We start from the raw sequence: 15,221 nt of genomic DNA, 5'->3' as shown, positions 1-15,221 counted from the left end.
GTGCAGTCTACCAGTCACATTAGAGCGACAGCACTATGAACGCCCACAAGCGACTTCACAGTACAGAGACTAGCGACATGCAGCGACAAAATCGCTGGCAGTGTGAACGGGGCTTTACTGTCAGCTGATACGGAGATCCTGTACTCACTGCATATAGAAACGTGTTTCACTGTTCCAGTTTTACAGCTGTAATCTCAGTTTCAAATCTACTCACTGCCAAGAGAGAAAAGAAAAGCCTAAAGCAGCCTAAGGTCTTGTAAACTTTGCTGATATTTCCTGCTTTATGTCAACCATGCAGTATGTGTGACTGTTGAGATTTTACCAACTAATCATGCACAGTTGCATTGATTTCCTACTGGGTATATTCAGTGTCACTAATGGCTTGTTTCCACTGAGTGGTACGGTACGGTACAGTGCAGTACGGTACGGTTCGGGTCAGTAAACCATGAATCGGCTAGCGTTTACACTGCCAACAGTACCCTTACTTGATAGGCGTGGTGTAGCCTATGCCGGAAAGAAGCGATCGACGTCATTTTCGCTCGAAGAAAGCGACATAAACAACATTGGATGGCATACAGCAGATCTTGTTCTTGCTTCTCTGCGTGTTTGTCACAAGAAGCCAAGCGCCGACATTAGGCGTTTCTCAATACCAAGTCTGCAAAGTTCGGACATGTCAAGTCCGACTCAGGAGAATGACTCCCGAGGACGCGAGTCTGGTAATTCTGTAAATGGAACCACACGTTCTTCAAAGCGTTACTCAACTCGCTCTGCTACTCCGGTTATCTCTGTATGTATATTTTATGCAATGATAAAACGAAATATGTTATAAAACACCACACTGCCTCTTTTCGTTTTCATTTAAGAAATCTTAAACATTATAGCCACACAAATGTGGTTCAGGCAACACGTATTAATAATATTCACTGCATGTAACATTAGCCTCTATTTATAACCAAATGAAATATAAAACACAACCCTGCCTCTTTTCGTTTAAATATAATACAAAAATATTAAACATTTTAATATGGTCCAGGGAATATGTACATTTGTACTAAACAACAGATGTTGCAGTAAACAACATTACAGTGATCATCTTCACTGTAATACAATTTAAAATGACAAAACTCAACCCAGTCTCTTTTTGTTAAATTTCAGTTTTATCAATATTAGCCATTATAAAAGTATAAGTAAAAGGTACAGTAAGCTATACAATAAGAAATAAAGCAAACAATTCAGTCAATCAATCAGTCAAATATATTAAATATATAAAGTTATGAAACTTCACTTAGCCCTCAGCCAAAACGATTGGCCAGGGAACAAATTATAGATTCACGAGACCAAATATCGCCCATTAGATATACACAAGACGAGTTATATCTCGTTTAACCACTACTGAGACGTCAGAGTCAGCGGCAAACGTCAGAGCGACTAGCCGAGGAAAGGCTGTTCCAGGCGGGGTAAATGAGCGCAGAGCGCCCGGTGATCGCCTGGATCTCACAACCTGGATCTCACAACCTGGATCAAATTTTCATAAATCTTTATAAATAAACCACAGATTTGAACTTTAAACAACTACATTCTCGCCTGAAAAACTCTTAAAACTAAATTTCGTGACACAAAAACTGTAGTATTATATTTCAACTATATATTAAAAAATGGCGCTTCTTATGTTGTCATTCCCCTTGTAGCACTCGCAAGTGATGATACTCTGTCAACCAATCAACGTTCTGCAGTGAGTCTAGCTCCACCCTTTAGTACCGTACAACTGTGCTGGTACCCCAATGGAAGGGTACCTAAAAAGTGGTACGGTACGGTTCGGCATTTTGGTACCGTTCACAACTTTTGACAGTGGAAACGGAAATTATAACATTAAAACATTATAAACTAGTTCTACTAACAAATGCATGTGTAATGTTCAAGTAAAGGCTTATTGCACTATATTTCACTGATCACAAAAATAATTTACAATCATACTTTACTACACATCACAATTCAATTTGCAGCATTTCAGAAAGAGTAGGAAATGTCATTGACTTTTTTTTTTGTCAGTTTACCAACTGCACATTAACCATCTGTTTCTGCCAGAGTAAAATATAAAAAGGTTACTGTAAAATAAACTTTAATTAAATTCTCATTGTGAGATATAAAGTTGTAATTATGAAAAGTAAAGCAGCAACTCTGAGAAATATCTCTTGTGTAAAACATCATATGATCGAGTCGGCACAGAATGTATCGGATCCTTTGGATTCTGCACAGAATGCTGTAATATAAAGCGTTATGGAGGAGATTAGGTGGAGAAACGGTTAGAGAGACTCGGCATTAGAAACAGCACTGACGAGTAGACAAGGTAACACTGGTGTCAGGCACCAACATAAATTACACACTTTTCATAATACACATCCTATGCATATTTATGTTCACCGTTTTGCTTTAGTAACAGTTTCATATTAACCCTCTGGGGTCTAAGGTGTTTTTGGGGTCCTTGAGATGTTCTGACATGCCCTGACATTTGTGCTTTTTTCAGTTGCTTATAAACATATTAATGGCAAAGGTATAATTACACTCTATTTAGCACAAACAGGGCTACCATAATATGTGAGCAACATGTATGTACATGTTTGTATTTTTGAGAAAATAATGTTTATGCATGGTTATTGAAAAAACTAAAAATGAAAATTTCTGAAATAAGGCCACAAAACACATACTAAATATGTGTCCACAAGACTTCTGAATAATGCATTTTGTCGCCTAGAGTTTTTTCTTCAAAATGATGTGAAAATCATCCTGCCTAACCATTCACATCAGAGTCCTGCACGGGTTCGGGTACCCGCACATTTTGCTCAAACGGGTGAAAAATATCCAACTGTGTCGGATACGGGTGCGGGTCGGGTCGGACACGGGGGAAACGCGGGTCTAAACACTGGTTCAAAACAGTCACGTGCAAATGTAAAAATAAATGCATATTTTTAGGAACACATCTACAAAACTATGCCTGTATTTCAAGTTGATAAAATATATATTTTTTTGTTTATTTGAACCCGCGCCCTCCCATGAGTCTCTAGGCCTAACGTTACATTCACTTTTAAAAAATCACAACCACTCGAACTGCTGCATGAGTCGTCGAGATGGATAGTGAGGAGTTGAAAAAAAAAATAGCTAGAGGAGATTATAAAGTTGTCGACAATACTTAATCGAAACTCAAGTCCAGTGTTTGGGAGAAATTTGGGGTCATCTCTGATGAAGAAAGCAACATTGTGAAAGGCTTTGCTGCATGCAAAACCTGCCTTAAAGTTTTCGTGTTCGATAGCCGAAAATATTGAACTTCGTCGCTGAGGAAGCACGCAGATACCTGCAGTAACATACCGAGCACCAGTTGTTCTATCGAACAGTATCTTTCAAAGGGGACAGAACTGAAGGTGCCTCGTAGAGATGATAAGGACACCATAACCAGGCTGTTTGTGAACTTTGTATGCAATGATATTAGACCCTTTGATGCAGTACACGGCGAGGGATTTTTTGCATTAGCACAAGGGTTGATAGATGTTGGTGTTCGGGCTGGTCGTGTGGATGTTAAACAACTACTGCCTGACCCTACGACGGTTTCTCGTGGTGTTAACAAATATGCAGAGGAGATTCGCCAAAAACTAATCCCAGAACTTAAAATGCAGTTGGAGGGGAGTAATGGAGCTGTTACTTTGGACATGTGGACTGACGATTACAGAAAAAACGGCTACCTTTGTGTTACTCTGCACTACATTAACAATAAGTGGGAGCTTATCGAACGAGTGCTGTGTACCTCTGAGTGGGACAGTTCACTGCGTAAAACGGCTGACAACATTAAACCAGCCATCATCAGCGCATTGCGTAAATTTGGCCTTGATGAATTCTACTCCAAACTCATGTATGTGACAGATAGGGGCGCAAATATTGTTGCAGCCCTGCGTACAGTGACCAGATTGAGCTGCGCTGCCCATATTTTTAATACTGTCCTGTACACTACATTCAAACCGTCCCAGGAGGATATGTATGGGGAAGAAGTAACTGCAATGATTGACTCGGCCAAGTCACTGGTGACATATTTCAAGCAGACCAACCTCCAGGCTCGCCTGAAAAAGACTCTTATAAACTCTGTAGAAACACGTTGGAATTCCCTGCATACAATGCTAGAGTCTATCAGCAGTCAATATGAAGACATCCGCACACTTCTGGAAGAGCGAGGGGAATTTGACCGCCACACAAATTTGGATGAAGAGGTCCTCTCCGACTTTGTTGCATTCCTGGAGCGATTTAAGGAAGCCACTAAAGCGTTAGAGGCATCGAAAACCCTGACCCTCCATCTAACCATTGTTTGGCATAAGCGCATCAGACACCACTTGCGAGCTTCTTCAAATGATAGCATGACCATGTCCTCACTGAAGGAGAAATGCCTCAGTATTCTCCAGGACAAGTTCGAAATTCATCGTTTACACAGACTTGCAATGTTCCTGCATCCTAAACTGAAAAGTATGAAGCTACTTGCTGACAGTAGTGAAGTGGCAAGCGTGCACAGTGAGATGCGGCGCCTTGTGAAAGGTCAGTATTAATGCAAACACAGCCACAGGGGAATTTTTTTTTATTTTGATTAAATAACATTTGAAAACCTGTATAAACTGAACACCAAATAACAATATTAACTATTGAGAGGTGATGACGCGTTCATGAAAAATGTCACAAAGAAACGGCAAAAGTAGCCTAATGATTAGGCTATTGAATATGTCAAATATAGCCAGGAGACAGAGCAGTCTGTTTTCTTTCGTTTTGAATTGTTTTGTTTAAAAGTACACATTTCAAGCTTTCTATACATTTCTCAGGTGGTCTGTGAGGCATGTAGCTTATACGCTGAGTTTCGTTAATTTCCAGTTCATGCGCCGTTGCCTCCGCGCTCCGGCGTGTCCTGATGCCTGCTATTATTTCTTATTTATAAAATTCAGACAATTGGTTATAAAACATTGATTAAAATTAAGATAAAATTAATACAAAACGAAATTCACTTTAAAGAAAGGCTTTATACAATAAGAAACTTAATGAAGTGGTCAATAATGTCTGCCCACTCTGTCTCCCGACATATTGCACAACTTATGATCTTAGGCTACTATGCTTTTCACTTCTCATATAATCAACATTGATGAAATAATATATAAATATATATAAAATTGTGAAACTAAATGTTTTCTTTAATGACTAGCCTACCACACGTAGGCCTAATAGCCTACAGTACCCTATATAGAATTTTTATGTCGGAGCGGGATTTGGTCGAAAGAAAAATGATTTGCCACCTAAAAGTTACAGATTTTTTGTGTCAAACGTAGGCATTGTGTATTTCCCTCATATTAAATATAAAACGCATGTGTAGGCTTATATTTTTCCTTTATTAAGGGAGTATGGAGATATAAACATACGTTTCCATATATTGGTATTAAATGCATTTTTATTTTCATTCATAAAATGCAGTTTTGACTGCAAATGTCATGTCCATAAAGTTTTTGCACTACAATATTTGTTTACATTTATTATAGACCTTAAGGATAAGCGTGGAAGTCCTGAGGAGCAGTGCCACCACCCCCCACCGGAGAAGCGAGTTCGAGTGTCGGCGGACACTTTATCTGAAGTGGAAGATTCCAGTGATGAGGGCCCGCAGTATCAGGACGAAGTGGCTGCTTACATCGATCACAAATCGCCAAAAGATGACCATTTTGACATTTTGTCATGGTGGCAAGACCATGCTCACCTTTTCCCTAATATTGCCCAGATTGCGAAGGTCTATCCTCGCCATCCCTGCATCCAGCGCTGCAAGTGAGCGAGACTTCTCTTGTGCTGGATACGTTATCCAAGAGCGGAGGAGTCAGCTGAAACCGTCAAAAGTGGACGATGTGCTTTTTTTACACAGCAATTTAAAACACCACAAATAGGATCTAATCACGGGACAGTTTCACGTCTCAGCCCTAATTGTAAGGCTGTGTATAGTTAAGTAGCATAATGCACAGGCCGGCCGGTGTATGTAGCGTTTAGGATTCGCATACAACTGGACTTTTCTTTCATTTAAAAGTATCACATAGCCTACACTGTTGTTATTGTCTAATTTAACACTGTTAAGTAGGCCTATGTGTGGTGTGAAATTGTCTGATGTGCTAGACGAAATTGCATTGTTTTGTGGTAACGTTAGTATAGGCTATCGGCTTTTTGACAGCTTCGGCTGTTGTCCTTGTGTTAAGGCAAGCCGCCAAAGGCAATCAAAATGTGAAAAAAGTGTGTCTATAATGTGATTGGCTAAACTGATTTTATTTCGGGTGCGGGTCGGTTCTCGGTTCTATTTTAAGCGGGTCGGGTCGGGTTGCGGATTTTAATTAGTGCTGCTGTCGGAAAACGGGTCGGATGCGGTTTTAAGCACTGCGGTACGGGCGGGTGCGGGTTTACAAAATCGGACCCGTGCAGCTCTCTGATTCACATAAAACAATACATTGATTTCAATTTTGTAAGACACTTTTTGTTTGGAAAGGCAATATGCGGATGGGCGTGATTCACACCTGAGGAGACAATGGGCCCGCATAATGAGGCTGCATACTTAATTAGCCTTTCATTCAGGTGTGTCACTGAGCCACGAGAAAGAATGCAAGGACAATATATATATATATATATATATATATATATATATATATATATATATATATAATTGGTTCACAGTTGTTGTTGTTTTTTCCACAAATTGTGCTTGCAAATTGTATAATATTGTAACAACAATGACTTTGTGTTGGGGAATTAATTAGCTCAAATTAGCGGTAATATTCATCAATGTGAATATGCATCTGTTGCTTCCATAAATCAATTTATTCAAATTAGGGAATAGGTCAAGACCTCGGCTTGTATCAGCGATTACACAATTACTTGTAATAATCACTGATAGAGACGGGTAGCATTTACTCAATTTGGGGGAATTTGAGGTAGAAGTTGACGAATGTTCATTTACCATGCAGACTGGCCGTCCAGCGGACGATGATTTTAGGTGTGTGTGTGAAATGTGGAGATGGTAGCGTTTGTAAGGTGGGTGTGTCGCTCCGTGAGCACGTGGTAGTGTGTTTATCTCGGCACACGTGGGTGAGAGTATGTGTGTGTGTGTGTGTGTGTGTGTGTGTGAACGTGTATGTTTGTGTGTGTGAAAGAGAATTTAGAGAGAGAGATAGAAACAGTTTTAGTCATTCACCACAAAACCCCAACGTTTCTCAGTAATATTTAGACAACTTTTAACAGCATTTCCTTCAGATTGCAAATTTAAAAGATCTACGTTACTCTGTTTGAAAGATCGGCCTTCCTTGGGTGCTTTCGTCTGTGTTGGATAAAGACACCTGGATCACGTGGTCACAGCGTTCTGGTTGCTATGGCGACTTGGAGCGAGCGAAGACTCAGCAAAGATTATCTTTAGCCTTAAGTTGGTTTTGTGGGTTGGTTTCAGAAGACTATACTATAGTAGTTCTAAGAAAAGACTTGGAAATAAAAGGAAAATAAAAAGGAAAATAAAAGCGAGCGAAGCTTCCTTGAGGGAAGGAGGCGTGTCGTCTTCTCTCTCTGGCGGACTGCAATGAGAGGATAGGGGCGCGCAATTTTAAAGGGCTAAACTCACGCCTCCCTCACGTACGTGGGCCAATCGTCTTTAACAACGTATGGGCCCACCTCCTGACGTTTTGAGGTCTATACGCCTCCTTTCCGCGGGGTTTTGAACAATGAATTCGTCCATAACTTAATACCACTGGTATTTAATAAAACAATGCATTCTCTGATATTTTGTGTTAAAGATTCAGCATCGTTGGGGTTCGTGGAACACGGCAATACCGCGAATGACAGTTCTAATATCTAAAATCAAGGAGGTACATCATTTCTTGTAATTGTGGGCACCACAGAGTGATTACAGGCCAACAAACTACATAGGCATAATATTTGGGACAGGGGATCAGACACACATCAAGAAAATACATTTAAAATATTTCATACAAGGATTTTGGTCCCACGTGGTGGGATCTGCGTGTGTTTCTGTGTGTGTGTATGTGAGTGCGTCTTGAAAGTTCATACCCGTCCGCTGAACTCTTGTCCCCGTCGCTGCGGGTGAGGCTTATGTGTGTGCGTGCGTTTGGCTCTTTGGATTGATGTATTAGGCACAGACCACATGTTTTTGGCATCTGGTCTCTACAACACTGTTTTATTGTTGGGAAGAGTTAATTAGTGTCTATGTGTAAATCAGTGTCCGAGAGACTCCCTGGGGGGGGGGTGCTTTCGGGATCGCTCTCATTGGTCAGCGTTAGGCTCTCCCGGCCATAACAGACGGTCTCTGTTGGTTTAGACGTAAGAGATCATGTAGAGTGAGAGATAGACAATGATTTACACCATTTTTCGGCGCCGTTTGGGCTGCACGTCTTGCGCAGAGCAATCTCAAAACAGCAGAGGTGTCGTAAATGAGAGTGCTTTGGAATGTGAGAATAGCTTGAGTCAGAGCGAGACAGGGGTTTTGTAGATTTAGACTGCATTAATTAATTTGATTTAATCACCCTGCAACTGGTGATCTGCTCTCCGTTACATTCCCCCTTTTGATGAGTCGACCGGGCATGTATGGGCCTAGTCGAGTCATCACGGTAACAACGGTCAGATGGCAGGTGCATGGATGGGAGGAGGCTGCACACGGGTGTTGCTTAGGACTGCAGCGTGAGCTCGATGAGGTCTTCAGCTTGCTCTAGTGGGGAGTCATCCTTCCGGAGGTTTCTCCTGAAGCCGACGGAGACTGCCTCTGTGAGCTTGGCTGTGGAGGTTCGAATTGCGTTGATCCTTCTGTACAGGATATAGGCCAAACCCAAAGCTAGGGCGTGTCCGAGGATGCTGGTAATGCATAGTGCGGTATCAGCTGCTGTCCATGTTTGCACCACAGGTGAAGTGTTCGGGATGGGTAGTCGAGACAATGCTTGAAGGGCTGAGTCCAGGGGAGCTATGTCGATGACTTGTGACCCCCATTTTGCAATCCAATCTTCCAGTTCGGGATCTAGAGTGAAATTGCGTCTCTTGAAGAAAGACAGAATTTCTAGTTCGGCTTGGTACTCTTCACTTGGGAGGTGGTACAAGGCCAGGTCATCTAGGTGGAGGATGGCTCCTCGTGGGACTTGAATCCACATGCTTTGGTTGAGCAGGCTGACACGTGTAGCAGTGTCGTGTTGGTCATAGGTCAGCGAGGGTTGTCCCGGGGGATGGGACAGTCTTCTTTCCTGTAGGGACGGCGGTTGAGTTTAGTTCGTATTGGCCTCTTCTTGTCTGTCCCTACTACGGGCCACATATCTTTTAATTTGATTTCGGTGGACCCATTTGAGAACGGGTTCTCTTGGTCCCCGTTTAAGCTGGATCTGGTATGCTACAGGAGAGAGTTTGTTCACAATTTCATGTGGTCCAGTCCAGTGAGGCAGAAACTTTTTTGACAGTTGCTTGGGTGGCAAGGCGAAACTGTAGTACAGGACTTTGTCGCCCACACTGAGTTCTTGGTGTGATGCCTTTTTGTCGTAAAAGGCTTTCTGGCCTTCAGCGCTGGTCTTCAGGTGTTGCTGAGCGAAAGCGAAAGTTGTTTTCAAGTGTCTATGGAGCTCGTCCAGATATTGGGACGTAGTATAGGCGGTGACGAGGTTGTTGTCTCCTGGTTGGTACAACAGGTGTAAGGGCAGAGTCATCTGCCTCCCAGTCATGAGTTCAAATGGAGCCACTCTGGTGGATTCCTGTGGTGTGGCTCGGATAGCCATCAGCACCAGGGGAAGTTTCACATCCCAGTCTTTCTGGTTAGCCGACACATATTTTCTCAACATGGCGACCACCGTTCGGTTAGACCTTTCTACCTGTCCGGATGAGATCGGATGGTGACTGATGTGAAGTTTGGCTTGTACCCCTAGAATTCTCCAGATCTTTTGCATGATCTCTGCGGTGAAATGGGTACCTCGATCTGAATTGACTCTCAGTGGCAACCCGAATCGGGAGAAGATGTGGTTCATCAGGAGATATGCCGTTGTTTGGGCGGTGTCGTTAGGTGCTGGCAAACACTCTACCCACTTGGTAAACTGACACACCACCGTGAGAAAGTATTTGTTACCTCTGCTCGATCTGGGCAGCGGTCCCACCCAATCAATTTGGAGATCTGACCAGGGAAATGTGATTCCTCTGCGTTGCAACGGGGCTCTGTGAGTCAGGTTTGTTGGGTGAAACTGGCAACAGACCAGGCATTCTCTCACATACTCTGCCACATCCTGCTGCATACCTGGCCAGTATGCCACTTGTCTAAGTGTCTCATACGTGGCTCTGGTACCGTGGTGCCCTGCGTAAGGTGCGTTGTGGGCGTGGTTTATCATCTCCCCCCTTTGACATCGGGGCACGACAAGCTTGGGCGAAGTGGTGTCATCGGTGACAAACCATAAAATGTCGTCCCGCACACGCAGCATGTGTCTGCTGTTGTGTAAGTGTCTGAGATCTGAGTTATCAGTGGTGTCAGACGGTGCGATTGGGTTGGGGGAGGGGTCTTTGAGGTGGAGAATCATAGTCTTTATGGCAGTGTCCGAGCCTTGCATTTCTGCGAGGTCGTTGTTTGAAATTTGTGGGGTTAGTGACAGCATCTGCGAATCAGGTGCAGTAGCAGGTGATGGTTTCTTGCTTCGGGTTAGCACTGCTACATCGGGGGTGGGTGAGGGTTTTGGGGAATTCCACGGTTCACCGTGTAGGGCGCCCGCTTTTGCGAGGGCGTCAGTGTGGTCATTGAAGTCTTTGTCTTGGCCTGGGAGTTTGGAGTGTCCTTTTACCTTTTTCCAGTACACGGCAAGATCGTGTGTCGTTGTGATGTTATCACATTCCTGGAACAGGTGTTGGTGTTTTACAGGCTTGTTGTTAGCAGTTTTGAAACCATTCTGTTTCCAGGTCTGGAGATGGCATACAAAACTGAGTCTGGCATAGTTAGAGTCTGTGCAGATGAGAAGTTCTTTGATGTTGTTTGATGCTGCGATTTGCAGAGTTATGAGAATTGCTGCGATTTCTGCATACTGTGATGACTTGGGGCCTAGCTTGAAGTGTTGTGGTGGGCATGGGTGGTCGTTCACCCACAGTACCCCTGCACCTGCTTTTAGGATGCCCTCGCTGTTGTAGGAGCATCCGTCCACGTAGGCTGTGGGCATGCCTTCGCACGCATTCTTGTCAAAGTACCTGTGGGAGGTCAGTGGTGGTTCTTGGGGCTCAGGTGTGTTCAGCGTTGCGGCAGGAGAGTTGTCAGAGCAGTTTTGACAGGCCGCCAAGCCGTTACCTAGAGCGGATTTGTGGTTTTGTGCATATCTTGCCTCGACGTTTCGTCCTTGGAGAGCCATTAGCCATGTAGCAATGCGTGAATTAGTGACAACGCCGTCGCGGATTCGCTGGCTATTGAGGAACATGACGGGCTGGTGGCATGTTTCTATGATGACTTTCTGTGCACCAATGTAGTTGGAGAAGCGCTGAATTGCCCACACTGTACAGAGCAAAGCTTTTTCGCAGTCTGAGAATTTACATTCTGGAGGGAGAAGTGTCTTGCTGGCAAATGCGACTACCTTCTTGTCTTGGTCATGTTGTTGGTATAGGCCAGCACTGAGACATTGGTTTGAAAACCCAGCTTCCAGGTGGAATTCTTTTTGTGGATCAGGGTAAGCAAGGCATGGAGCTGTGCATAAATGTCTTTTTAGTTCTACCATGGCGTGTTCTTGAGCATCTGACCAGACGAAAGGGCAGTCCTTTTTCAACATAGTTGTTAAAGGCCTGGCGATGTCTGAATAGTTTTCGATGAACTGTCGGGAGTAGTTGCAAACTCCTAGAAAGCTTCGAAGTTCTGAGACGTTAGTGGGGGGCTTGATGTTTTGGATGGCATGAATACGGTTTGATTGTGGTTCAATGCCATGGGGTCCAATGAGCAAGCCAACGTAATTGACCTTGCTTTTACACCACTGCCCCTTGTGGAGGGCTATTTTGGCGCCGGCAGCAGATAACTGGTTTAAAACATAGTCAATTTCTTTTAGGTGGTCTGCCACCGTCGTGCTTTTCATAAGCACATCGTCGACGTAAATCAGGTTACCTCTCATCCTGGCGTCTGGACATGCTTTGTTCAGGAATATGTTGAATTCAGCTGGTGAGTTTGCATATCCGAACGGACACCTGTTGAAGGTGTACTGTCGGTTGCCAAACGTGAATGCCAACTTGTGTTGGTCGTCAGGGTGTACTGGAATGGTCCAGAATCCAGAGGCCACATCGAGTGTAGAGAAGATGGTGGCTCCTCTGATTTGTGGGATTTCCTGTTCCAGCTGAGTCATGGGCCATCGTGACAATGGCACCTGTTGATTTAATTTGCGATAGTCGATGGTCGGTCTCCACTTTCCATTAGGCTTGAGAACAGGCCATAGTGGCGCAGAGTATGTGCTGTTGCAGGCTCGAATGACATTTTTCTCAAGCATTGATTCGATGATTTCCCGCACCGGTTCGTGTGAGGCGATGGGAATCTTGTATTGCTTGACAAAGGTGGGCGGAGCCTCGGGGTGCGTGGGGATACGCACTGTGTGGAGGTCCGTCAGACCACAGTCTAAAGAGTCTTTCGCAAATGATTCTTTGAACTTGTATAGGACTTGTTTTAGTCTTTGGCGGTCTGCATCATCCTGAAGGGCATCAGCATCCTGTAGAATTTGTTGCACTTGCAATTCGAAACCTTGGTATGGTTCCTCTGTTGGTTTGTCATCAGTCGGGTTGGTTTCAACCGGCACGGCAGGTGCGTCAGCTTCACTGACGGGCTGGTGGGAGACTGTGTACACTGTGAGGTGTTGATCCTCTGTCAGCTCTGTTCTGCACACACGGTGTTTGGCTACCGACATGACAGATGTGATGGCAATGAATTGGAAGGGTGCTGTGAACAATGTATTGTCAGTATGTCCCTCAGGTATCAGGGCAGGTGGAATAGGCCCTATTACGGGTAGTATCAGTTCAAAGTCATGAAAGTCATTACTGACTAGCCATCCCAGTCGGTAGGCTTTGGGGATGTTGATGTCAGCTGCGGTGCAGTTGTTGAACAGAATGTAGACTACCCGAGATGACACTTCAGTGAGGGGTGTGGCTTCGAGGGTGAGTCCGAGTTCTACACATTCAGGTGAAGGTTGGAAGAAAGCCAGTGTGTGGTTTAGGGTTTGGCCCTGTCGCAGGTTGAGGCGCACGGCGACGCCTTTCGTGTAAGCAGGTACGACTGTTCCTTGTTCGTTGATGAGGGTGCAGACTTCAGGGATGGTCTGACCTGACAGTAGATTGTCATGACTGATGGGAACAGGTGGCAGTGAAATCAATGGAGCCCATACAACCTCATTAAACATGTCCACATGAGCCTTGAGGCGAATCAAGATGTCTGCTCCAATGTAGACGTCGTGAGCTGGGTCTTCCAGGATCAGGAAGTAATGGGTCAAGTGTCGGTGATTCCATGTCAAGTTCAAGGCACAGATCCCTTTGGCAGATGTCAATGAGGTTGGTTCTGGGTTCAAAGGGAAACGGGTGCGTTTACAGGTGTAGGGCAGGTCTGGAGTCTTTTCAAGAATGGCATTGAATAGTGACAAGCTTATAGCTGAGTTGTCTGCCCATAGTGCCAGGATAATGTCTGTTGCGGTTACGTCCTGCAGCTGCAGGGGAGTTTTTACCTGGGGGCAGTAATTATCGGAGTCTGGTGTTGTTCTGAACGTGCAGAGTAGCGAACTTGAACCCTGAACAGCTGTGGGGATTTCATCCTCATGTCTGGCTGAGGGAATTTCCACGATCCTTGTGGCTTGGCATTCTGGCTCAATGGATTTGTGCGGCTGGAGGGGGAGGGGTTCGCGCACCTGAGCCCAAATTTGTAGATGCTTGAAGTCCAACAAGGGTTCAAAACGGTCCAGCAGGTCCTTGCCTATGAGAAATTGATAAGTGTTCACAGGGGAAATATACACAGGGTGGACTACGCTCATAGGACCGATTGCCAGGTGAATGGGAGCTAAGTTCTTTAGCTGGATGTCGTTCTGGCTGTATGACTGCACGTTCAGCTCACAAGTGTGGAATTTAAGAGTTCGGTTTTGTCTTTGCGCTTCACACTTGAGTTTTTGAAATAGTTGAGCAGAAATTAGCGTTAGGTCAGAACCTGTGTCCACCAGGGCTTCGAGCTGCATTTCCTTTTCTAAGGTGATGGTTAAGTACAGTTTTCGTGCCACTCCTCTCTCAATGAGGTTGCCCAGGAGTTGTGGCATGGGCTCTTGTGTGTTGATTGACAAGCAGTGGGGGTAGGTCTCTAGTGTCTCGTTGTTGGTGCAGATTACTAGGACAGCGCTGTCTGGCATTTTGTTGTGAGAGCTGCTGCAGTCTTGTGCAGGAAGTGTTGTTGTCAGCTGGAGGGAGTGAGTTGAGCTGTCATTTGGTGATGCAGCAGCGAGTTCGATAGTCTGAGGTTTACCAACAGTGTTTTGCGGGGCTGTCAGCTTGAGGGAGTGAGTGGAGCTGTCATTTTGTGATGTGACAGCGAGTTCGATAGTCTTTGGTTTGACAGCAGTGTTTTGCGGGGCTGTCAGTTTGAGGGAGTGAGTGGAGCTGTCATTTTGTGATGTGACAGCGAGTTCAGCAGTCTGAGGTTTAACAATAGTTTCAGGTGGGCTGTCAGCGTGAGGAGCATTGGTTTCAGGCCTGTGGGCTAGTCATGCGGTGTCTGGTTTATCTTTGTCTTCCTTGTGAGGTTTCTTTTGGACAAGATTTCTCAGTGCTCTTATGAGTTCTGCTTCTTCGGGCGTGGCTGCACTGTTTCTGTCGGGTGTGGGCTCCATCTTGACTTTACCGTTGTCATGTCGAGATGGGTCCCTTGGCCGTTGATCTGGGCTTGTGGTTCGGGGAGATCGGGGTCGGCCCCTTCTGGGGTTGCGGTCGGCTTCCCAGCTGCCTCCGCCTTTTTGGTTGTGGGGGAAGCGATGCCGGTCCCAGGATCCACCGAAACGATCATTTTGCGGCCTTGGGCGGACACCTCCCCGGTTTCGCTGTCCTCTGCCGGCTTGGAACGATCGGGACTGTTTGTTGCCGGGTTCGTAGTTGGCGGGCTGTGCACCCTCCAGGGCAAGTTCTGGACCGGGCGCAGCGACGGCACACACTGTGGGGTATTTTACAGGTTTTTCAGA

General features: G+C 44.9%; 1 long non-coding RNA gene across 1 annotated transcript in view; it reads right to left on the bottom strand.

Moving 5' to 3' along the window:
• The window catches only part of LOC309507871, a 55,252-nt gene extending 53,041 nt beyond the window's left edge, over positions 1 to 2,211 (bottom strand). The window contains exon 1 of the long non-coding RNA XR_014209267.1: positions 2,083 to 2,211. This is a non-coding gene — a long non-coding RNA (uncharacterized lncRNA). The remainder of the gene's footprint in view (positions 1 to 2,082) is intronic.
• Between the last annotated feature and the right edge of the window lie 13,010 nt (positions 2,212 to 15,221).

This window comes from Leuciscus leuciscus, assembly GCF_965113295.1.
Source record: "Leuciscus leuciscus genome assembly, chromosome: 10".
NCBI classification, from domain to species: domain Eukaryota; kingdom Metazoa; phylum Chordata; class Actinopteri; order Cypriniformes; family Leuciscidae; genus Leuciscus; species Leuciscus leuciscus.
This window is presented reverse-complemented; position numbering and strand designations above follow the sequence as displayed.